Raw genomic sequence first — 25,765 nt, forward strand, 5'->3', positions numbered from 1 at the left:
CTGTAGCTCCTTAGAGAAAGGTATTGTCATTTGATTCAAGTTCATTTGTAAATGACTAGAGATGTAAAGAGAAAGAATTTACTTGATTTCTTTTATATTATAAAATTTCAAGTATATTGATATTTTATATTCCCATTATACATAGGACTGAATCTACTCAGGTTCAAACCTAAGACAAAGCATTTACTACACAACAAAGGCAGGAGTTTCACAATAAATAATGTCATTATAAAGTAAAATTATTTACATTTTTAATGTTACATGATTAAAAGAGCAAAGACATTTGGTGAAAATAGGGAAGGTTTTCCAATATTTATCTTTTTACTATAGCTTGCCATAGTGACTCTATAGGCTCTTTTCTTAAATAGTTCACATTCAAATTTTTAAAATCCAGTTTAATTGAAAAAAAGGAATAACCAGTTTACTCAAGCAAATTTTTTTCCTTTAAATTGTAGTTCTTACCCTTTATTGGGTCACTGATACTCTCTGGTATTTATTGAAAGTGATGACTTCTTTGTGTATGTAAAAGTGCTATGTCAACCAAAGTCTTCACTGAAAATAACAGGGACCAATGCTGGTTTGCTAAAGCAGAGACAGGACTTACTAAGAGATTATAAATAGCTTACAGAATCTTTGAGTGGGTCAGAGAATTAGGCCTGGGAGTTATGTTATTCAGATCAATGCTTCAAGCACACTACTGTATATTGTTGCCCATCCATAACTTATATTACCACACTGCGTGCTAGTGTAGAAAATGTGACTTTTGCTTCTTTGAAAACTTGATTCAGTTGATGCTATCTTTGATATCAAGAGAAAGATTAAGAAGCATGCTCTTTTGTTTGTTCATTGATTTAGCCAATATCATGTTAGATCTACCATGCTGTTAGACACTAGGGAAATCATAGGAAAAAACAAAAGGAGATAGTCTGTGGATTTGACAGAGTTTTTTAGAAAACTCAAAGCAGTTGTGGCTCAATCAATGGCATTTTGTAAGACTTTTATCTGAAAGTATTTGACATTGTTGCCAAAAGCTGTAGAGCTTCTTTAAGAGAATGAACTTGGGGAAATCAATAAAAAAAGCAGTGCCATCACTCACAAGGCTATAACATAAAATGGAAAATTCCAAGAAAATGCAGGATAAAATCTGTAGAGTGGTGGTATGAAAATAGTGTCCACAGTGGAATTAAACAATGATGTAACCAATAAAGAAAAAGTGTAAGGAGACAGAATTTGAAATACGCATAAGTATGTAAATTTAGTCTAAAGAGCCAAGTAGTTAGTTGCAACATTATATTATATTGCAACAAAATACCACAAACTGGGTGGCTTAAACAATAGAAATTGACTTCTCATATTTTTTGAGTTTAGATATCCTAGATCAAGATCCAGGAGTGTTTGCTGTCCAGCAAGAGCTCTCTTCATGGGTTACAGACAGGTACCATCTCACTGGGCTTTTTTTTTCTTTGTCATCTTCTTTTTAAAATTATTTTTCTTTTTATTTATTTTTTAATTGGAAGAGAGTTGCTGTTATGATGTTTTGTTGGTTTCTGCCATAAAACAATGCAAACCAATGATAATTATACATATAGCACCTCCCTTTTGAGCCTCCTTCCCATCCTGTCCTCCCATCCCACCCCTCTAAATTATCACAGAGCACCAAGCTGGGCTTCTCACTAGCTATCTGTTTTACACATGGTAGTGTATATATGTCGATGCTCCCTTCCCCATTTGTCCCACTCTTTCCTTCCACCACTCTGTCCACAAGTCCATTTTCTATATCTGCATTTCCATTCCTTCCCTGCTACAAGGTTCATCAATATCATTTTTCTAGATTCCATATGTATGTGGAATCTAGATATTCAATTTTCTCTTTCTAACTTACTTCATTGTATAACAGGCTCTAGGTTCATCCACTTCACTTGAATTGACTCAAATTTATTCTTTTTATAGCCAAGTAATATTCTTTTATATACATGTACCACATCTTCTTTATCCATTCATCTGTCGATGGACATCTAGGTAGCTTCCAAGTCCTAGCTATTGTAAATAGGGCTGCTATGAACACTGCAAATGAAACAACTGACAAAGGATTAATCTCCAAAGTATGTGGGTATCTCATAGAGCTCAATAATTGAAAAACAAACAACCCAATTGAAAAATGGGCAGTGGACCTAAACAGATATTTCTTCAAAGAATACATACAGATGGGCAATAAACACATGAAAAAAAGGTGCTCAGTATCACTAATTATTAGAGAAATGCAAATCAAAGCTACAATGAGGTTCACCTCAGTCAGAATGGCCATCATCACTGGGTCTTGACACGGCCTTTCCTTTAAGTATACTCACAGAGAGACAGAGGTAGTGAGATCTTCTGTGCCTCTTCTTATTGGGACACTAATCTCATTGGATCAGAGCCCCCACCATTATGACTCCATCTAACCTTCCTTCTATCTCCATCTTCTATCTCTCATCCTACTGTCACATTAGGGATTAGGCCCTTATCATATGAATCATTTGAATTTTGAAAGAATATAATTCAGTGCATAACAAACATTAAGCATATTTTATGTAATATTGCTAATATTTTATGATTTTAGGAATTTTTGGCATTTTTAATCCAATCATATATCATTTTGAGATATGCTAGACCAATACATATATTTTGATATATATGATCAGATACATAGCACATTTTGGTTTAAATTCATAGCATTTACTCAATATCCATTCTGTACAAAAGACTAAACAAGGCATTTTTTTAGTATGCACTTTTCATTTAATGTACATAGCAGACTTTTAGCACTCTGTCAATCATATTAACTTAAGTGCGACTGAAAATTGTCTTTGGGAAACCACTCCTACTTTTGGGAACATAATAAGTAAGATGTAATAAGATATGACTTTTATTTACTTACTGTCCAAGGGTTTTCTTGAGAACTCTAAACCACAAGAACTTGCCTGTATTTGGGATGCCATTGCATACATTTGGAACTCAAAACCCAATAGTGTTGAATATGGGAGGGGCTATAGCAGAGCAATAATTACTCTGAGAACTATAACTTACTCCATTGTTTAATCTAGCCAGTGTGTAGACTTCAAAAGCCTTTCATGTCATCTCTCAAAGTATTTTCAAATTCCAAATCTGCATTAATATAGCAAAAAGGCATAATGTAGTATTAAAAATAAAAGAAAAGCAACTAAAAATATATGCAAACACAAAACCATACCACACTCATCAGAGATTGCAAACTAGAGCATTGATTATAATGATCATGTCAGTCTTTGCATACAGATTTGTCTTCCTCTAAAATAGTACTTGTATATTTTAAATTATAATGAATCTCATAGCATTTCTTCCCTCTCTGCACCTACTCTGGAGGGTAGAATCTGAAATAAGTTTTCCTTTGCCTGGTATGCTTGATAATATTTTAGGGATAATGTGCTATTGTTGTTCAGTTGCTCAGTGGTGTCCGACTCTGTGACCCCATGGACTGCAGCACACCAGGCTTCCTTGTCCTTCACCATCCCCCAGAGCTTGCTCAAACTCGTGTCCATTGAGTTTGTGATTCCATCCAACCATCTCGCCCTCTGTTGTCCTTTCTCCTCCCACCTTCAATCTTTCCCAGCATCACGGGCTTTTCTCATGAGTCAGCTCTTTGCATCAGGTGGCCAAGTTATTGGAACTTCAGCTTCAGCATCAGTCCTTCCAATGGATATTCAGATTGATTTCCTTTAGGATTTACTGGTTTGATCTCTTTGCAGGCCAAGGGACTCTCAAGAGTCTTCTCCAACACCACAGTTCAAAAGCATCAATTCTTTGACACTCAGCTTTCTTTATGGCTCAGCTCTCACATCCATTCATGACTGCTGGAAAACCATAGCTTTGACTATGTACTATTGAGCTATCCCCAAAGGTTACTATGTGTTTCTTGCTTTCCAGTAGCTAGGACCACAGGGATTTGTTGAGCTGATTGTGTATATTTCTCTCTGTGAGGTAATACTGCTGCTGCTGCTGCTAAGTCGCTTCAGTCGTGTCCGACTCTGTGCGACCCCATAGACAGCAGCCCATCAGGCTCCCCTATCCCTGGGATTCTCTAGGCAAGAACACAGGAGTGGGTTGTCGTTTCCTCCTCCAATGCATGAAAGTGAAAAGTGAGAGTGAAGTTGGTCAGTCGTCTGACTCTTCACTACCCCATAGACTGCAACCTACCAGGCTCCTCCGTCGATGGGATTTTCCAGGCAAGAGTACTGGAGTGGGGTGCCGTTGCCTTCTCCGGAGGTAATACTACTTTTACCTATTTAGAGCAAAAAGACCCCATTGTACAATTTGCTTTCATCAAAGGGTTTATTTTATTTTTTGAATGTGTTTATTAAAAACATGGTTTGTAATAGAACTGGTTTTGCTCATGATGTTTTATGAGCATAGTTGAACTGGTAAACCGAGACAGACAGAAAAACAAGGTTTTTTAAGAGATCATGTATTCAGTAATGTTGACTAAACAACAGTTTTCCACCAGACTCTGGAAACAGTGGATTTATAGTTTTATAAAATAACAATATCATTAGTGGTAATTTTCAGCAGTATTGACTGTACTTTTAATTTTTAATGGTGGAGAAACTTGGACTAATAACATAAAATGATACATTTTATTCTGATTATTTTTTATCATAAATACTTTATCTTAAGGAATCTAAATTAGTGGTTTATTTCACTTTTCATTTAAACAGCTAAGTGATAATATTGTTATATCATAGTAACATTTATTAATTTTCAATGAAAATAGGAGCCTTTTACTAAAACATGAACTGACCAATATCCCTAATTATTCTGAGCAATTATGAGAGACTTTTGAAGGAAATCAGTCCTGGTTTTTCATTCGAAAGACTGATGCTGAAGCTGAAACTCCAATATTTTGGCCACCTGATGCAAAGAGCTGACTCCTTTGAAAAGACCCTGATGTTGGGAAAGATTGAAGGCAGGAGGAGAAGGGGACGACAGAGGATGAGATGGTTAGGTGGCATCACCGACTCAGTGGACATGGGTTTGGGTGAACTTCAGGAGTTGGTGATGAACAGAGAGGCCTGGCGTGCTGCAGTCCATGGGGTCGCAAAGAGTCGGACACGACTGAGCAACTGAACTGACTGACTGACTGACTGACTGACTAAGGTACACAAATCAATTGAAGATAATAAAATTAAATAATAGTTGAATTTTGAATATATTTCATGTTTGCTAAAGTATGAACATTATTTTTATTTATAATACTTGTTTAGCTTATTGAGAACCATACACTATATGATAATTTACATAGAAAAATAAGGAGAAAGTTCAGTTTTGTTGTGTTTCAGTAACTTAGAAAATTTTCTAAGTATTCATCCTAGTGGTATAATTAAGACTTCAGATTAAATCCTTAAAATCAATATTTGTGTTTTTTCATCATTCTAATACCCCCTTTTTTTTGTTGAAGTATTTCATGGCCAGAATGATGGGGTGAGGATGTCTATACCCTAATATCAGGAATTTGTGAATATGTTACATTACATGACAAAGGAAAATAAAGATAACATATAGGATTAAAATTTCTAATCAGCTGACCTTGAGACCGGGAGCTCTTCCAGGATTCTTTGATTGGGTCTAATGTTATCACATAGATCTTTAAATGTAGAGGGAGGAGGTGGAAGAGGAGGTCAGCATGGCTTGACCTGAGAAAGACCTGACCCATCCTTGCTGGCTTTGAAGGTGGAAGAAGGGGCCATTAGCCATGGAATGTGAATGGCCTCTGGGGCTAGAAAAGTAAAGGAATTTATTCTTCCTAGAACTTGAAGAAAGGAACAGAGTTGGACACTGCTGTTAGCCAGGAGTCACTCCCAGTTGCTAGAGGCTGCCCTCAGGTCCTAATCTTTTGGCCCTTGTAACAGAACTGATTCTTCAGTTAGCAGGAAAATCTTTCCAGCCAGCTACAACAGTGTCTAATATAATGTAATCTAATCATCAGAACAATTATCCTTTCATATTCATAGTTCCTGCCTGTACTCAAGAGGAATACATATATGGAGTGACTATACCAGAGGACAGGAATCTTGGCGGTCACTTCAGAATTCTGTCTAGGTCTTTCTTCCTATCTCTCTCTCTCTATATGCACATGTGTACATGTATTTGTTTTTGAATCAACATAGATATATCAGCATCTTATATTGATTAATTTTTTTTTACTAGTTCAGTTGTAATATTTCTGTTTTAATTCCCAAATTCCATCTGATTCATGAAAGCACCATAATGAAGATTAAGAAAGTTTCTTTATGCATTCTTTCCTTCATTCAATTGCATACCCATAATCACCAAAATCACACAGTTACTGAGACTAACATTTCAGATAATCTATTTTAATATTAATTTATTAAGGACTTCTTTATCTTCGAGAGTTATGTAAAAATTAATTCACAGCTCTGTATTTCTGGTGACCAAAAAAGCTGTAACTGAAAAATCTTCACACAGATCTGCACTTTGATATTCTCAACGTGTCAGGTGAGTAATTAAACCTAACACTCTTATGAGGGAGATTGGGTATTTTTATAAAGAGAAAAATTACAGCTAAGGTCTTAAGTCATTCTGATTTTCCAGGGATGCATGCCCCCAAATTTAAGACTTCTTATAGGGAATATAAGTTAAAAATTTTTACTAAAATAACAACAAATGATATAATAAAATATACTTATTCCTATAGTAAATTTTTTAAATTGTGGGATAATTTTGTGAGTTTAAGAGTTTACAGAATATATAAAATATTGCTTGTATGTGCATAAATTTTTTAAGTGAAGTTAGAAAACATGATTAAGGAGCTATGAAGCATTAATTCTGTGCATTTATGATAGATTCCCCTCCCCTGTGCTTAAGCTGATTTCCTGACTCAGTTAACTACAGAGTAAAAGTTAACCTCTTTATCACTGTGAATAATTTGTTTTTTGCTAGTGCAACTTATAATTTTTTACATAATAAAAAGATAATATGGTTAATGTATTATGCTGAGATTTTACAGAATAAACTGTAGTTTAAATATATCTTAGCATTTTTCTAGAAGGATTGCAGTAATTTTTCAGTGAGAAACCATCCCATCTTCTGAAGGAAACTTAGTAGTTAACTAAAAAGAAAAGATTCATTATGATCTAGGGACCCAGGAAACCATGCACTACAAATCCCCTTTGGTTACAGGATAAAACGCATCTTACTGATTTTATAAACTCAAAAAGAAGAAGAGAAAAAGTCTCCAGTAATCCCATTACGATTTTCCCCAAATACTACTGTTAATAAGGGTAGATTTCCTTGTAGTCTCTCCTCTTTCTTCCAGCTGTAACTGCCATGTGGATCAAGCATGTCTTGTGGGATATAATCACAAACCACATTTCTTCTTGTCTCTTCCTGTCTTTGTTCATTTACTGTGTTGACTAATTCTTCTCCTAGTCCTAGTTCTTTTCCTGGATGAAATTTAGGGCAAGTCCCCAGGCTTATCAAGTCATTTTCAGATAATGGAATCTTTTCCAAACAGCAGTATTTTTAGTCCACTGTGATACTCAGCACATTTTAACCTCATTCAAAATATTAGGCACTCCCCCTCTCCCCGTTCGTGCCAGCTGTAGCTAGGTAACTGTGGCGGGAGAGAATCTGAGTGCTTTCCCCCTGCCTGACTGACGTCTTTGCCCCTTCTTCTTAGTCTTGTCAGTCACAGCGTCTGACCCCTGTTGGGGAAATGGAGAGGGAAGGAAGGAAGGGAGTGAGGTGTTCTTCTGTCTGACTGATACTGTTCAGAATTGGAATGTGCTTTTTATCAGGGAGATATTTAAAACTCTCTCTCCTGGAACATTTTCTTGGGCTCTTTGGAGACTGCTCTGCTCGACCTCTCTACCTGATGAGAGGTTTTGCCTGAGCTTCCTTTGCCCAGGTAACAGCCTCACCTTCTTCCTGCTTTCTTTCTCTCCCTGGTTTTCAGTATTCCACTGCCACCTGAGTTTTCTCTCACCGTTGGAGTCCTCTTGTCCCTCTGGATGGCAATGCTGAGCAAGATCCCTAGAAGTTCACCAGGCTGTCTCTCACTTGAGGTCACATTTGGTCAGGACAATCTTGAGACAGGCAGATACCAGTGTAAAAGCACTCCTACTTCCCTCAGCAGATAAACTTGCCAGGAGTTTACTCGTCTTGAGATTTCTCAAGCGCGTTCTGATATCTGCTCGCCACGTACAGCAATTGTAGTTTCAAATATTAAGCCCCTTGAGTAGTTTCCTCGTTATCCTCTCTCCTTAGGTGAGAAGGGAGATTTCTCTTCATTCTCCTTCCTTGGGGAGGGGAATGGATGGGTACCATACACATGAGCACACCAAAAACTCTAGCTAACACTTCTAATCTACTTCTCTTCTTGATGTAAACAAGAGGGTTGGGAACAAATGGTTTTCCACCACCTTCCTTTGCAAGCTATGTGATGGTCTCTTGCTTCACTTGGGAATCTGTTTTCTTGGTCCTCAGCAGAAACTAAAGTAAAACATTTTTATATTAACATTATGTTGCACTACTGTTTAAAAAATGAACACATGTTTACACATATTAAGTATGTAGTTTCCTTAACAATCTTGTGATTCAACTGTGTATCATGTTTTATTCAACTATTAAGTTCTAAACACTTTCCATCTCACTACACATCATTTGAAAACATGATTTTAATGTTAGTACAATATTCAGTAATATAGACATTTAACCATTTTCCATTGTTGGGCCTCTGTATGAAATCCTATTTTTATATTATTATTATATTAATATTATATATTCTAATATATACCACATTGTAAGGACCTGCCTCTTGAGAAACCTGTATGCAGGTCAGGAAGCAGCAGTTAGAACTGGACAGGGAACAACAGACTGGTTCCAAATAGGAAAAGGAGTACGTCAAGGCTGTATATTGTCACCCTGCTTATTTAACTTATATGCAGAGTACATCATGAGAAACACTGGGCTGGAGGAAGCACATGCTGGAATCAAGATTGCTGGGAGAAATATGAATAACCTCAGATATGCAGATGACACCACCCTTATGGCAGAAAGTGAAGAAGAAGTAAAGAGCCTCTTGATGAAAGTGAAAGAGGAGAGTGAAAAAGTTGGCTTAAAGCTTAACATTCAGAAAACTAAGATCATGGCATCTGATCCCATCACTTCTTGACAAATAGATGGGGAAACAGTGGACACAGTGGCTGACTTTATTTTTCTGGGCTCCAAAATCACTGAAGATGGTGATTGCAGCCATGAAATTAAAAGATGCTTACTCCTTGGAAGGAAAGTTATGACCAGCCTAGACAGCATGTTAAAAAGAAGAGACATTACTTTGCCAACAAAGGTCTGTCTAGTCAAAGCTATGGTTTTTCCAGTGGTCATGTATGGTTGTGAGAGGTGGACTATAAAGAAAGGTGAGCGCTGAAGAATTGATGCTTTTGAACTGTGGTGTTGGAGAAGACTCTTGAGAGTCCCTTGGACTACAAGGATACCCAACCAGTCCATCCTAAAGGAAATCAGTCCTGGGTGTTCATTGGAAGGACTGATGTTGAAGCTGAAGCTCTAATACTTTGGCCACCTGATGCGAAGAGCTGATTCATTTGAAAAGACCCTGATGCTGGGAAAGATTGAGGGCAGGAGAAGAAGAGGACGATAGAGGATGAGATGGCTGGATGGCATCACCAACTCAATGGACATGGGTTTGGGTGGACTCTGGGAGTTGGTGATAGACAGGGAGGCCTGGCATGCTGCGCCTGGGGTCACAAAGAGTGGGACACGGCTGAGCAACTGAACTGAACTGAATTATATAACAGTGAGTTTATTTTAGGTAATTTTTTTATATTAGCCTATTTTCTTACAAATTATAATATATACTGCATTGTAATGAATATCTTTTAGCCAATTTTCTTTTCAGTAAGAGTATAACATTTTATATTTCACCAGAATTGTTTAAGCACACTTTTTTCAATTCAATAGGTAAAATGGTGTTTCATTAATTTGTTTCTTTGCCCTTATTTCATAAAATTGAATCAAATGCTTTTGGGTGACTATTGGTCTTTGCCTTACCTGATATGCTGCATCTTTTAGTAAGAAGGCTTTTGTCCTTTTATATTTATATTTACTTTTAGCATGTCTTATAATTTCTGTTTATAATCTTTCCCTTTCTTTTCTATTTGTCTTTCATTTATTTTTGTTTGATAAAGATTTCTGTATTCCCTATTCTCTTCTCTTTGAATGGCATAAAGGTATAGTCTTCAGTTAGTCTTTTAGAGGTTATCCTAAAATTGTTAATAAAAAATCTTTACCAAAAACTTAAAAAAAGAGGCCATGTCCACTGGCAGATAAATGGATAAGGGAGTGTGGTACACATGCACAATGAAATATTACTAAGCTATAAAAAAGAATGCATTTGAGTCAATTCTAAAGAGGTAGATGAAACTAGAGCCTATTATACAGAGTGAAGTAAGCCAGAAAGAGAACACTAATATAATATATTAATGCATGTATATGGAATTTAGAAAGACAGTAAGGATGATCCTACATGCAAGACAGCAAAAGCGATACAGGTATAAAGGACAGACTTTTGGGCTATGTGGAAGAAGGTGAGGGGGGATGATTTGAGAGAAGTGCATTGAAACATAGATATTACCATATGTAAAGTAGATGACCGGTGCAAGTTTGATGCATGAAGCAGGGAACACAAAGCTGGTGGTCTGGGGCAACCCAGAGGGATGAGGTGGGGAGGGGAGAGGGAGGGGGTGTCAGGATGGGGGAACACATGTGTACCCATGGTTGATTCGTGTCCATATATGGCAAAAACCACCACAATATTGTAAAGTAATTATCCTCCGATTAAAATAAATTAATTAATTTTTTAAAAAGAGGCCTGCATTTAGCAGCAACTATTTCTTACCTCACTTAGGACAACTAAGTTAGGATAACCAACGTTTACATGTTTTGTGAACAGTCCTCTATCACAGGCTTCTAAAATTTTGTATTTAAATATATCAGTTAATAAATTTAAATGAGTTATTTAAATATATCAGTGTTTCTAATTTCTTCTTATTGAAGGTCATCTTCTGTAGTTTTTCATGAAAGGGTATAAATATTGAGCACTTTAGGTTAGCACTGCCCAATAGAAATACACTACAAACCACAAATGGGAGCCACATACATAATTTTAAATTTTCTACTAGCCACAGTAAAGAAAGGAAAAATTGATGACATCAATTTTAATTTTAATAACATATTTAAAGCGAGATATTAAAGCTAATACCATTTCAACATATAGCTAGCAAAAATGTTAATGGAAAGTTTATAGTTTTGTACTTTGACATTCAGGGTAGATTGATACATAAAGCACATCTTCATTTGGCATAGATTTCAAGTTCTCATTAGCTGCATATAATTATTGGCTTGTGTACTGGACAGTGCAGTTCTAAGTCATTAAAAGTCTAAAAGCTCAAGATGAAAATAGCTTCATTTTTATACCCCTGTTTTTACCCATTCTACTGTTTCTCCTCCCTCCCTGATGTTTCACATTTGCATTTGTTATTTTCTTCCTGATCAAAGAACTTCCATTAGCCATTCATTTAGTCTGGTTTGCTGGCAATACATTAACTTAGCTATCTTCATCTGAAAATGTCTTTTATTTCGCTTTCATTTCTTAAGTATATAGAGATTTGTTCTGGGTTGAAGTTCTTTCCTTTCAGCACTTGAATAATGTTTCGCCAATTCCTTCTGACCTTCATGGTTTCAGATGAGACGTCCTCTGTTTTTTGATTTGTTTTTCCCTTATAGGTAATGTATCATATTGTGCTAGCTGTTTTCAAGACTTTTTTCTTTATCTTTAGTTTTCAGAAATCTGATTATGATGTATTTTGTTGTGGACTTCCATAAATTTTTACTTTCTGGAAGCCATCTTCTTAAATATAATGGTTTGTGCTGTTTGCCAAATTTCAGAAAATTTTACTCATTATTTCAAATATTTTTTGAAACTGACACTTTTTATATTCTTTTTCCAGGACTTTAGTGACATAAGTTTTACATCTCCTTTCTTGTCTACATGTCCCTGAAGGTCTGTTCATTTTTTACTTTTAAATCTATTTTCTTTCTTTGTTCAGATTGTGTAATTTTTATTGGTTGATATTGAAGTTATTAATTTTTATTCTGTCACTCTATTCTGCTATTGAACATATACAGTGTTATTTTTCATATACAGTGAAATTTTTATTTTGATACTTGCATTTTTCAATTCTATAATTTCCATTTGTTTCTTCTTTTTGTTTTTTTGCTTTTTTGCTGAAATTTTCTATTTTTCCCCCTTGCTACAAGAGTGTCTGTAATTGCTCATTGAAGTGTCTCTAGATGGCTGCATTTCAGTCCTTATCAGATGATACTGATAGCTGATACACTTTCAGGTTGAAAGTGAAAGTGAAAGTCACTCAGTCTTGTCCGACTCTTTGCAGCTCCATGGACTATATGGTCCTTGGAATTCTCCAGGCCAGAATACTGGAGTGGGTAGCCTTTCCTTTCTCTAGAGGATCTTCCCAACCCAGGGATCAAACCCAGGTCTCCAGCATTGCAGACAGATTCTTTACCAGCTGAGGCACAAGGGAAGCCCAAGAATACTGGGGTGGGTAGTCTTTTCCTTCTCCAGTGGATCTTCCTGACCAGGAATCCAGCAGGGGTCTCCTGCATTGCAGGCAGATTTTTTACCAATTGAGCTATCAAGGAAGCCCTACACTTTCAGGCATTAATTGTCTTATACCTGTTGTGATTTTCCTGTTTGTTGACATGACAAGCAGTTTTCAAATATATACTGGGCATTTCAGGTATTATGTTATTAGATCCTTGGTCCTATCTAAATCTTCCTTTTTAGCAGATAGTTACCATGTTGAGGTTTTTCATACAGTTCTGCTTAGTTTTCACCCTTTATAGTGCTCTTAGTCTGCTCTGTTTGTGTGCTATCAGAGGATAGGCTGAAAACCTCAGTGGTTTTCCAAATGGTAGGCCAGCTCTTAAATATTTTGCTGTGCTAACTCTGGTCAATATGCTAAGTATGGGATACTTAGCAGTCTGCCTAGAATTTCATATATAGTTTAAATTCTTTCACTAGCTCTCTCCCCTGGTGCTCTGGTTGGGAGTGAAAGGGTGTTCCTCCTGCCTGTCCAGGAAGGTGGTCTAAGTTCCCTTTCGGGCTCAGTGGACACTAGCATATTTGGGGTAGTGTGATGCCACCCACTGGAGCTGGGCAAGTTTGCAAGTCCAGGCTCCCCACTGAGCTACCACTGATACCATCTTAGCAGAAGAAGCAGAGCATCCTACTATCACCTGATGGTGGTAGAAGCCCAGGGTCTCCACCTGGCCTCTGATGGCATCAAGGGGGAAGGGGAGAAAGCAGGAGAGAAGGCAGTGGTGGTGCTAGTGAGGTGATGAGAGTATGTTTGTCGTGTGGAGTTGGCTGAAGAAGTTTTCTCCTCTTCCAGGTGATCATTTGTTGTTGGTTTTATTTTTGATTCTTTGTTCAGAGAGAGCAGTCTTTCCTTGAATGTTTTTAAAATCAGTGCCTATTAGCATTTATGCATTGCTGTCTTCCCTAGACATCCGCCTGGAATATAGGAAAAACAAAATGATAATCTAGGAAACACACTGCTGTATTATTCCCCAAATCCCAAGATCTCTCTTCTTTCTACCTTTTAAATTCTTCCTATGTTATTTGTCATATTATATTCAGAGTTTTACTTGTATTTGGCAGAAGTACCAGGGTGAAATGATTCTATTCTCTTTTGTCTGGAACTGAAACTCCTATTGTTCAAATCACTTTTATATTTGTTGATGTTATCAGTGTCTCTCTGTAACTAATTTTGAAATAATTCAAGGATATTAATATTTACAAGCATTGTTATTTCTATTCAGTGTATATGTTTATTTTAAAAGTACTGTACTCTAACAGCTGATCAAGTTAAAGACTCCTAATTGACATAAAAATAATTATCCTTTACAGTAAAACTTTGATTTATCGATTTGGTAACTGTCCTTCCCAAAGAAGGAGTGATTTTCCCTTAGTTAGTGTTCCTTCCCAATAATATTGGTTTAGTACAAAAGTTATTATGGTTTCAGACCATAATTTTTAAATCATTATTACTAGGCTCAAACACAGCTTTTTTGATCAAAATAGGAACCATTACAATCAACACATTTTTGCCAATGAGAAATATGTTTATTCCTATAGCATAAAAATATGTGCTTCAGGACTTGAGGCACTCTTGGAAAACATGTTCTGCCTCCTGCTGGTTGTGGACCCATTTTCCCTTCAAAAAGTTGTGGAGATGCTTGAACAAGTGGTAATCACTTGGCGAGTGGTCAGGTGAATATGGCAGAAGAGACAAAATATAGTAGCCCAATTCTTCAACTTGTGAAGCTTCAGGCTTTGTTGTGAAGAATCGGGCCCTTTCTGTGGACCAGTGCCAGTGGCAGGTTTTGCAGTTTGCAGTGCATCTCATTGATTTGCTGAGCATACTTCTCAGATGTAATGGTTTCGCTGGGATTCAGAAAGCTACAGTGGATCAGACTGGCACCAGACCACCAAACAGTGACCATGACCTTTTTCTCATGCAGGTTTGGCTTTGGAAAGTGCTTTGGAGCTTCTTCTCTGTCAAAACACTGAGCTGGTCATCACAGGTTGTCATAGAAAATCCACTTTTGTTGTACATCACAATCCAATCAAGAAAAGTTTTGTTGTTGCATGTAATAAGAGAAGACACTTCAAAACAGTGATTTTTTTTTTTTTAATTTTTGGTCAGCTCATGAGGCACCCACTCATCAAGTTTTTTCAACTTTCCAATTTGCCAGATGACCATAGAATGGTTTTAAATGCTGAATGACCTTAGAATGGTTGATGTTGAATTCTTTAGCAACTTCTTGTATAGTTGTAAGAGGATCAACTTCGATGATTGCTCTTAATTGGCCGTGGTCAACTTCAATGGCTGGCCACTATGCTGCTCATCTTCAAGGCTCTAGTCTCTGTTGAACCTCCACTGCACTGACGTTTGTTGGCAGTTCTGTGCCAAATGTGTTGTTGATGTTGAGAGTTGTTTCCACTTCTTTACAACCCATTTTGAACTCAAATAAAAAAATCACTCAAATTTGCTTTTTGTTTAACATCATTTCTATAGTCTAAAATAAATACAAAATAGCAACTCATAATTCATTAGCATAAAACATAAAGCAAGAAATGCACTTTAAAATGATGTATGACATAACCACACTTATTTAAGAATGTATTCCAATAACAGGTGGCAAAGTTCAACAATGCAAATCCACAATTACTTTTGCACCAACCTAATATTTAAGTCAACACTAAAAATAAGATTCAAAACTTGAAACTAATTCATTACAATATTTCATCTTTCAAATGCTCCAGCAGTTTGGAAGAAATAACAGGGATTATTCAGGGCTTATGCTTTTAAGAGCCTGTAATTATGTTTAATTATGTTCAAATAGAGTTAATATTATTTGTTGAATGAATAGACTTGTTTATTAGCAGGATTTAATACTCAATTCCATAAACATTTTTGCGCTGATTTTTTTCAAAGATGTTTCAGGATATGTCCATGAAGCACCTATGTTTTTACAATTTTTCTACATCTTTAAAAATTATACATGATGTTATAAAAGTAATAATATATTATCATATGTTTAAAACAGACTGATACATTCCAATGCAGACTTTTGAAGTGTATTTTGTATGTGAGCAGTTGGCTCTGATAATGTACATATTTATAGTTTTCAAATTTTTTTGTATTTTTTAACATATGTGCTATAATGTTGCTGATAGAGCTTTTCCAGGCACTCATGTAAATATAAATATCAATATGTATTGAAGCATATTTTTATAATCATATTAGGTATGATAACTGTTTCATTTAAATTTTGTTTGCCTATATAATTTAGTTGAGAAAAATGTATACCTAATATATGTTACAGATCATTTCAGGATTAGGATTTTTGAGTTCAGTAAAGCATATTTTTGTTACATGGAAATATTTATTAGCTATTGGCTTTTATAATTTATTGCTAGTATCTGATATAATACTTCAAATACATATATTTTTAATTAGTGCATTGGTTGAAATGAGGAAAACAAGTAAAATGAGTAAAAAGAAAAATACAGGTGTGATGCTTTTCAGTAGTTTACATATCCAGAGTTTAGGACATTTATCTAAAAGAGGTGATGTAAAATTGTGGTCAGCAAGCTGTATTCTCAACTCAGTTTCGGGAATGACTTACTGACAAGTCATCAATTGCTACTTAGAGCTATATGAGAAGGACATATACAATCTCTCTCTTTCAAATATACTGTCTGAAAAGCATTATTAGTGGCTTAGAAATGAGTATTTTAAAATGTTAGGAATTATATTCTTAAGTAATTTGTCCTCCTTGAAGAAAAGAAAATATATATTCTCACATCTAAATTTTCCTCAGGCTAATTTCTTAGATGATTTCACATCTAAATCATCATGTATAGAGGCAGGTGATTTAATTCTATGTCCTTAGCAATAATGAGGTAGGAGATACACAGTCGGGCCACAGTTAATGCACAAGTTGCAATATGGGAAGCCTTCTGCCTCAACTACCATAATGGCATCAATACATTACAAATATTAGTCATAAAATCATGTCTGGGATACCAAATACAGCTCTTCATTGTCCAGTGATACCCAGATTGACATTAAGAATCTATCACTGTGAACACTAAGTCCTTGGTTTGGGAGTACAATAAGGAATGACATCCTTTTGAATTATTTAGAAATACCAGTTAATTTCACTTTGGTTCATATTTAGCTATATCACTAGTGATATTTCGTGGGATATTTCAGTATCTAGATGATAGGAAACTCCCTATATTCTCAACAACAGCTTTCATTTGTATTTTTCCCTTATACATCTTATGTTTGAAGATATTTTGTCTACCAAATCATGATATCAATTTGCAGACTTTCTTTTGTTAAACAAATACTGTTGATTATCTGCTATTAATCAAGTACTATTTTAGGTCCTGTAGACACAATTCTTTTCATTGAGCTAAAAATATCCTCCCCCCATTTAATAGTAATCAAAGACATGAGCAAATTTCTAACAGCTTCTGATTATTACATAAAAACCAAGGCTATTATACTGGCCTGATAGAACACTAGGCAAAAGCAAGTTATCATGGTGATTTGCTTTACTTTTTTAGCTTATATATCTTATGTTCCTATATTTAGAAAATCACCAAACAGCCTTTCATAACTAACTCCTGTCACTTAAGGGTACAGAGAACCCTTCTGGGACAATTGCCCTATAGCTTGAAACTCTGCTGATTTTAAGAACTAATATCATTTTGACAAAATTTTTATCTTGATCTATTTTCCTACTTTTTTTTTTTGGTTAATTCTATAGTTGTATTTGGCTGAGCACTCAAATGAAATGCGATGAAGATAGTAAAACTAGGAAACTGCTCATTTTAAGATCCCTATTTTGTCTTATTTTTCATTCTATTCTGAATTTTTCAATACTGTTTATATTGTTGTTGAACCCAGTTTTATGTGCTTAATGGTCAGTGAGGCCAAACAAATCTATGTGTTGAAGTTGAGAACAGAGTAAGGTTTACTGCAAGGGGAATGAGAAAAAGCTCAAACTCTCTATTAGGTTTTAGTTCAGTTTAGTTGCTCAGTCGTGTCTGACTGCGACCCCTTGGACTGTAGCACGCCAGGCTTCCCTGTCCATCACCAACTCCCAGAGCTTGCTCAAACTCATGTCCATTGAGTCAGTGATGCCATTCAACAGTCTCATCCTCTGTCAGCCCCTTCTCCTCCTGCCTTCAATCTTCCCCAGCATCAAGGTCTTTTCCAATGAGTCAGTTCTTCACATCAGGTGGTGAAAGTATTGGAGTTTCAGCTTCAGCATCAGTCCTTACAATGAATATTCAGGACTGATTTCCTTTAGGATGGACTGGTTGGATCTCCTTGCTGTCCAAGGGACTCTCAAGAGTCTTCTCCAACACTACAGTTCAAAAGCATCAATTCTTCAGCACTCAGCTTTTTTTATTGTCCAACTCTCACATCCATACATAACCACTGGAAAAACCATAGCTTTGACTAGATGAACCTTTGTTGGCAAAGTAATGTCTCTGCTTTTTAATATGCTGTCTAGGTTTGTCATAGCTTTTCTTCCAAGGAGCAAGCATCTTTTAATTTCATGGCTGCAGTCACCATATGCAATGATTTTGGAGCCCAAGAAAAGAAAGTCTGTCACTGTTTCCATTGTTTCCCCATCTATTTGCCATGAAGTGATGGAACCAGATGCCATGATCTTTGTTTTTGAATGTTGAGTGTTAAACCAGCTTTTTCATTCTCTACTTTCACTTTCATCAAGAGGCTCTTAAGTTCCTCTTCACTTTCTGCCATAAGGGTGGTGTCATCTGCGTGTCTGAGGTTATTGATATTTCTCCTGGCAATGTTGATTCCAATTTGTGCTTCATCCAGCCCAGCATTTCTCATGATGTACTCTGCATATAAATTAAATAAGCAGGTTGAAAATATACAGCTTTGACATACCCTTTTCCCAATTTGGAACCAGTCTGTTTTTCCATGTCTGGTTCTAACTGTTGCTTCTTGACATGCATACAGACTTCTCAGAAGGCAGGTCAGGTGGTCTGGTATTCCTTTCTCTTGAAGAATTTTCCAAAGTTTGTAATGATCTACACAGTCAACGGCTTTGGTGTGATCAATAAAGCAGCAGTAGATGTTTTTCTGGTATTCTCTTGCTTTTTCTACGATCCAAGGAATGTTGGCAATTTGATCTCTGGTTCCTCTGCCTTTTCTAAATCCAGCTTAAAATTCCGTAATTTCTCAGTTCACATACTGTTGAAGTCTGGCTTGGAGAATTTTGAGCATGTGAGATGAGTGCAGTTGTGAGGTAGCTTGAACATTCTTTGATATTGCCCTTCTTTGGGATTGGAGTGAAAACTGACCTTTCCCAATCCCATGGCCACTGCTGAGTTAGGTTTCAGGGAAGGGTTTTTAAAGGAAAATCTGGGGGTAGGGCTGCAGGGTGCATGACTTTCTTCTGTTGGCTGGTGATGAAATAACTGGGAGGGAGAGGGGTGGTCCAGAAATCTCAAATCATCAGCCTGCTGATTCTAACTGGTCTGAGGTCCACATGTTTATACTCAGCTTGAAGTTACCATCTTCCACCTGAGTGGGGCCCCCAGCTCCTGTAGAACTCAGAGGTGTGTAGCATATTGCTATGCACATCCCCTCACCCCCCCAGGAAGAACCAGAGCCCTGCCCCAACAATATTGTTTCTTGACTGCCTGTCCTTTGTATCTGCATTTAGTCCCTTCCCTAATTAGTAACTGTTTCATTCTGCCCTTTGGAGAGGAACTCAGGGAGGGTCTAGGAGGTGGAAGCCTTTTTCCTACAAACAAAAAAGGAAGGGCTTGTATACCCAAGTGGGCCCCCACAGGGTCTTGCTTGGTCTTACTATTTTGTACAATTTTTAATAAATCCAGTCTACATGTTTACTGTATGCCTGATTTGTATGAGATTTTTTTTTTTGGGGGGGGGGAATGCCTGATTTGTATTTGTATGAGATTTTCAAGGAACAAACTGTGTGTATGTGTGTGTATGTGTTAGGAGTACTTGACAAAACTCTATCTTTTTTTTTGACATTTCCCCCAAAAATATGTTCTTTGTTTAAGCCCTCTTGACTGAGACTTATGTCAATATCTTGGAAAATTGGTTATATAATTTAAAAATGTTATATATAATAAAAAAGTAGTGACCTTCAAGATCATAGTGCCCTAATCCTCTTTTTTCAAAACACATTTTCTAAACCTTACATCTGTATCCCTGCTTCTTCTATGCTTTTATTACATGTATGCTAAGTTGCTTCAATCGTGTCTGACTCTGCATCCCTATGAACTATAGCCCACCAGGCTCCTCTGTCCATGGGATTCTACTGGCAAGAATACTGGAGTGGGTAGCTATTTCCTCCTCCAGGGGAATTTTCCTGACCCAGGGATCAAACCTGGGTCTCTTAAGTCTCCTGCATGCAGGCAGCTTCTTTACCACTAGCACTACTTCCTTTCTATTACTTCAGGAATAAATTTTGATGGACTGCTTTTCCATGTATTATCTTAGCAGGTATGGGAGGCTGAACTTTGAAGCCCCCTGTGACAATGCCCCTTGATAGTCATACCTCTGGGAGTCCCCTCCCATACCAACTCCAGTTGTAGTCATGACAGTAACACTGGATGTTAATATGTCCTCTTAGAATATTCTTCATGGATTTCAGATACCATATATACGAGGAATGTCAAATACCCACGTGGAGGAGTCCACATGAAAGAAAACTGTGGTCCCTAGCTGACAATCTCAGCTGTCAACTATGTGAATGACACTTAGACCTCTAATTTTGCCCGGGGGCCTATGAGATATACACTGTAAAGCACAAAAAATTCTCTAACAAATAAGCGACCAGAACAGAAAATTTTAATACTTTTTAGATAAATAAATTTGTGAAGAAATGGCGAGAAAAAGGGATTAGACAGGGGAAGTAAATTGTGGCGAAGTGGCTAGTCAGTATATAGTGGGGGGAGATACAAAATTAGTGGGAGATAAGTATTATTTTAGTGAGTCTGTATAGATCCATCTCAGTGTTGACTACCAGTCTCTGGTGATAGGGATGTTTTCTTACTTTGTTAACAAAGGTCTGTCTAGTCAAGGCTATGGTTTTTCCAGTGGTCATGTATGGATGTGAGACTTGGACTGTGAAGAAAGCAGAGTGCCGAAAAATTGATGCTTTTGAACTGGGGTGTTGGAGAAAACTCTTGAGAGTCCCTTGGACAGCAAGGAGATCCAACCAGTCCATCCTAAAGGAGATCAGTCCTGGGTGTTCATTGGAAGAACTGATGCTGAAGCTGAAACTCCAATACTTCACCACCTGATGTGAAGAGCTGACTCATTTGAAAAGACCTTGATGCTGGGAAAGATTGAGGGCAGGAGGAGAAGGGGACGACAGAGGATGAGATGTTTGGATGGCATCACCGACTCAATGGACATGGGTTTGGGTGGACTCCAGGAGTTGGTGATGAACAGAGAGGTCTGGCTTGCTACGTGTGGTTCATGGGGTCGCAAAGAGTCGGAGACGACTGAGAGACTGAACTGAACTGAACTTCCTGCTGCAGGAAAGGTACTTTTCTCATGGGAAATTTTATGACTTGTCCTGGGTAGAACAAGGTAGGTCAGAGAGTCTTTCCTGCAACCACTGTTTCTCAAGTGCTTGAAACTGAAATATAGTCAATAAACCAAAGTGGCATATTTTGGGGTGGCATGTCCTGAACTCCTTTAACATGAAACTAGAAGAAGAACTTATGGGAGAAGTTAAGGTTGGAGATGGATCTTTTGGAACGTTGGTCTGAAGATAAGTTGTTATTGTTTTTTAGTCACTCAATCGTGTCTGACTCTTTGTGACTCCATGGACTATAGAACGGCAGGCTTCCCTGTTCTTCACCATCTCCCAAAGCTTGCTCAAGCTCATGTCCATTGATACAGTGATGCCATCCAACCATCTCATCCTCTGTCATCCCCTTCTCCTCTGGCCTTCAATGTCTTCCAGCATCGGGGTCTTTTCTAGTGAACTGGCTTTTCACATCAGGTGGCTAAAGTATTGGAGCTTCAGCTTCAGCATCAATCCTTTCAATGAATATTCCAGGTTAGTTTCCTTGCAAAGAAGTTAGGACAAGCCATGTGAGTTGATGGGAAGAGAGATTAGAGAAAGAAAAGCAGCCAGAAGTGTCTGGTGATTACTTTCAGTAATCAGCACTTAAATTCAGTACTTAAGCAACTACAAAAGGATTTGTAACAGGAGAAGCATTGATAATGAGAAAAATGCTCACTTAGCAAATGTTTATTGAACATGGGATAAAAAGTAAAAACTAGGAAAAAATGGCTTCCATCAAGAAGCTTACATTCTAGACAAGTCCAAGAAACAGGCTTATGACTTTTTAACACTTGAGGGGTTAAAAATATATCTAGCTCTTAGAATATGTGAAAATTTCCAGGCATATCTTTGAGAACTAGTCATTCTAAAGCAGACTTTTTTATTAGAATATAATGGATATGGCAGTTATATCTCATGGAATATTATTTCTTGGACGTGTGTTTCTATGTTCTTACTTTCTGTCTTACTTAGGCATATTGTCAGATAAAGCTAGTGATTAGAAAAATTGTTTAAATCATCTTCATAATTAGCTACCCTTATTTATAAGAAATAATTTATTTAGAAATTCATCCAGACATTCTGTCTTCCCCTCTTCTTTAATTTTTTTTGAATGAGTAGAATTTTTGGTACATTCTTTAAATTTCCATGAATCAGATTTAAGAAAATATAATTTTTAGAACTACTTCTAAATTGTTAGTATTTGTGATTTCAAATATAAAATGCATACATTTTTGTGACACACCTGCATATATATATTCACACACATATATATGTGATATGCATATAGCTATATTCTTATTCCACAATAGAGCTGAGTTTGCAAACAGTATTTTCTGTAAGTTAAACACACACATGCACAGACACACTTATGAACCAATCTGAAATTAGAGCTTCAAATTGTAAAATGCTATAAAATCCTTAATTGCAGAGGCATTAATGGGAACTTCTATGGTATAATGCTAGGAAACTATCCACTGAATAATACCTCTCCAGAGAGAGTTGCTGACTACACACCTGCTTTTCAGGAAATGAATGCAGAAATCATGCTTCACCTCGTATCTTCAACCTTAAAACTGCTGAGAATCCTTACTCTTCTCATTTTGATATATCTTTCATATGAGTGACAAGTATATACATGAGATAATAAAATGTGTTAAAACTGTCTGCTTGGCAGTGTTTTTGCTGATGTATTAATTCATTTCATTTCATGTGCTATATCACCATCATGTCTAACCAGATTTTATGAGAGGGCTCACTGAAGTGAAAATCAAGCCAATGAATCGTTTAATATGAACTAATGAAAACCAGATATAAAAGGCTTTAGTAACTATTTTGGAGCCTTAATTGTCAAGTGGATGTAAATTCTGAGCACTACTAAGGAAAGGAAAGGACTGTAATGAAGAAATTGGGATCACTTTGTGATAATTGGTTTAATTAAAAAGTCATGTAGCAGTGATGTCCTGGATGGAGCCACGGAAATAGGAAGGAGTAAACATTCTCTCCAAAGTAGGAAATGCCTTTTTTGTATATTTTTATTTTCTAAGAATTGAGAGAAAACCATTATTCTCACATCACGGTCATTTAAACAAAGCCCAATATCTTCAGAAAAATTCATGATAATCTACATTTTTTGATATATAAAGCAACAAAATATTTCAAAACTTCTGTAGCATGTTTATAGTATTGACATGATAAAATTTGTGGGTTCCCATGTGATCAACTATTACAAAGTACAGCGAGGCACTATGAGTAAGGTAGCTATAAACACAACTCATTTGTTATTCCAGGATGTTGAAAAAATATTTTATTAAGCCAGGCATTATCTATAATAATTGATTCAAAGAAGGGCAAAAAGTAAACAATAAAACCATGGGGTGAAAGATTTTTAGGGAATAGAAATCGGTCGGATGCCAAAGTATCATTCAATAGAAAATTTACTAAATACAAATAAAAAATTACAACTTTATGATGAACATATATGTAAATAAGACCCTTAAGTAGATCATCAAGTTTAGCACCATCGCTAATAATTGTGCTTCTTGACATGGTACAGTAAAAAAATATGTAATATCACTTCAGTAATATTTGTCCTGAAATATATAAGGTCACTTAGATATGTTTGTACTGAATTTAATCACAAAGAAGCAGGCAGAAAATTCCAGGAAATAGAGCACTCTACAAACAGCTGGTCTGAATGCTAAAACAAAACCCACCTTCCACCAAATCTGACAAAGTTATAAAACACAAAACGAGAGAAGTCCCAAAATATGAAAGCATGCAGTTCTAATTTAAAAGAGATTATGAAGTGTTTCTCCCAGGGAACACTGAAATTTATAGTGTATTTTGGGTAGTATAGCATTAATATGACCCCATGGACAGAGGGTCCCAGGGTCAGACACGGCTAGTGACTATACCTCCACCACCACTATGGTAGCATAGATCTTCTTCTTAGGATATGTATGCTGAAGTGGTGCTTAAGCATCATGATGTCTGCAACTTTTAAAAATATGATTCATCTCCAAAATACTACCCTCTGAATCACACACACACACAAACAAACACGAAGAGATAAAGAAAATGGGACAAAATATTTATAGTTTGATTTATATACCTAAAAGTGTATGGGCGTTCATTGTACTAACATTTCAATATTTTTGTAGATTCAACATTTTCAAAATAAAACATTGGAGAGTATTGGCACTCCAATACTCTGTATTGCTCTGTATTGCTTAAAGATGATTGTATTTAGGACTTGCCAAACAGTTAGGTACACACTTCAGTTGAAGAATTTTGATTTCCTTACCTACCCAGTGTTACTTAACTCAGGGTTTTGGTTATATACAGATAAACTAATTCAAAGTTATAATTATTTTCTGAGATGTCACAGGCCAAAGTTCTCCTGACATAAAAGACCCAATGATGTCAATTATTTTTGCTCAGTATCATAGTTTGGAATTATATTTAGCTTTCTTAAATTATAAGAATGGAAAATATTTCACAGGAATTAGTGCATCTCTATAATTTAGATCAAGAAAATTTTGATCTTTGCAAATTTTAGAGAATGATGACATAAAAAGAAACTTATTTTTGGAAAAAGCATATTGACATGCATTTTCTTATATAAACATTTAAACAGGCTTTGCAAATGAACAGTCATTGAGTTATTCTGTTCACACCATTATTTGACTCATTCTGATCAGTAATTTAATTTCCCTTATTGTTGCAAATACTGTAGATACATTTAGATGTTTGTTGTCAAAAATCAAGTTGCTACTCATGAATATACAATTGAAAATCCCATCCAGCTGTTTATTAAAATAATGAAGTACCTAAATGTGGAAGTGATGGTTAATGTGAGTTGGATTGTGTGAACTATATGCTTTGTTAATCTAGCTCATTATCATACAAGCATACCATGGAGATATCGCATGTTTGGTTCCAGAACACACAAATTAGGCAGATACTGCAGTAGAGTGAGTCACAGGAATGTTTTGTTTTCCCAGTATGTATAAAAGTTATGTTTACATTATACTGTAGTCTGTTAAGTAAAATAGCCTTATGTCTTAAAAAAAAGCAATAATTAAAAAAATACTTTATTGCTCACGAATGCTAACCATCACCTGAGACTTCAACAAGTTATATTTGCTGATGGAGGTTCTTGCCTCTATGTTGATAGTTGCTAACTGATCAAGATGGTGATTAGTGTGGCTGTGGCAGTTCCTCAAAATAAGACAGCAAAAAGTTTACTGAATCCATTGATTCTTCCTTTCACACATGATTTTTCTGTAGCATGCAATGCTGTTTGATACCGTTTTACCCACAATAGAACTTTCAAAACTGGAGTCAATCCTCTCAACCCCTGCCACTGCTTCATTAACTAAATTTATGCGATATTCTAAATCCTTTGTTCTCAATAGTCTTAACAGCATCTTTACCAGTAGATTTCAATCTCAAGAAACCG

This window comes from Odocoileus virginianus, chromosome 21 (genome assembly GCF_023699985.2).
Source record: "Odocoileus virginianus isolate 20LAN1187 ecotype Illinois chromosome 21, Ovbor_1.2, whole genome shotgun sequence".
NCBI classification, from domain to species: domain Eukaryota; kingdom Metazoa; phylum Chordata; class Mammalia; order Artiodactyla; family Cervidae; genus Odocoileus; species Odocoileus virginianus.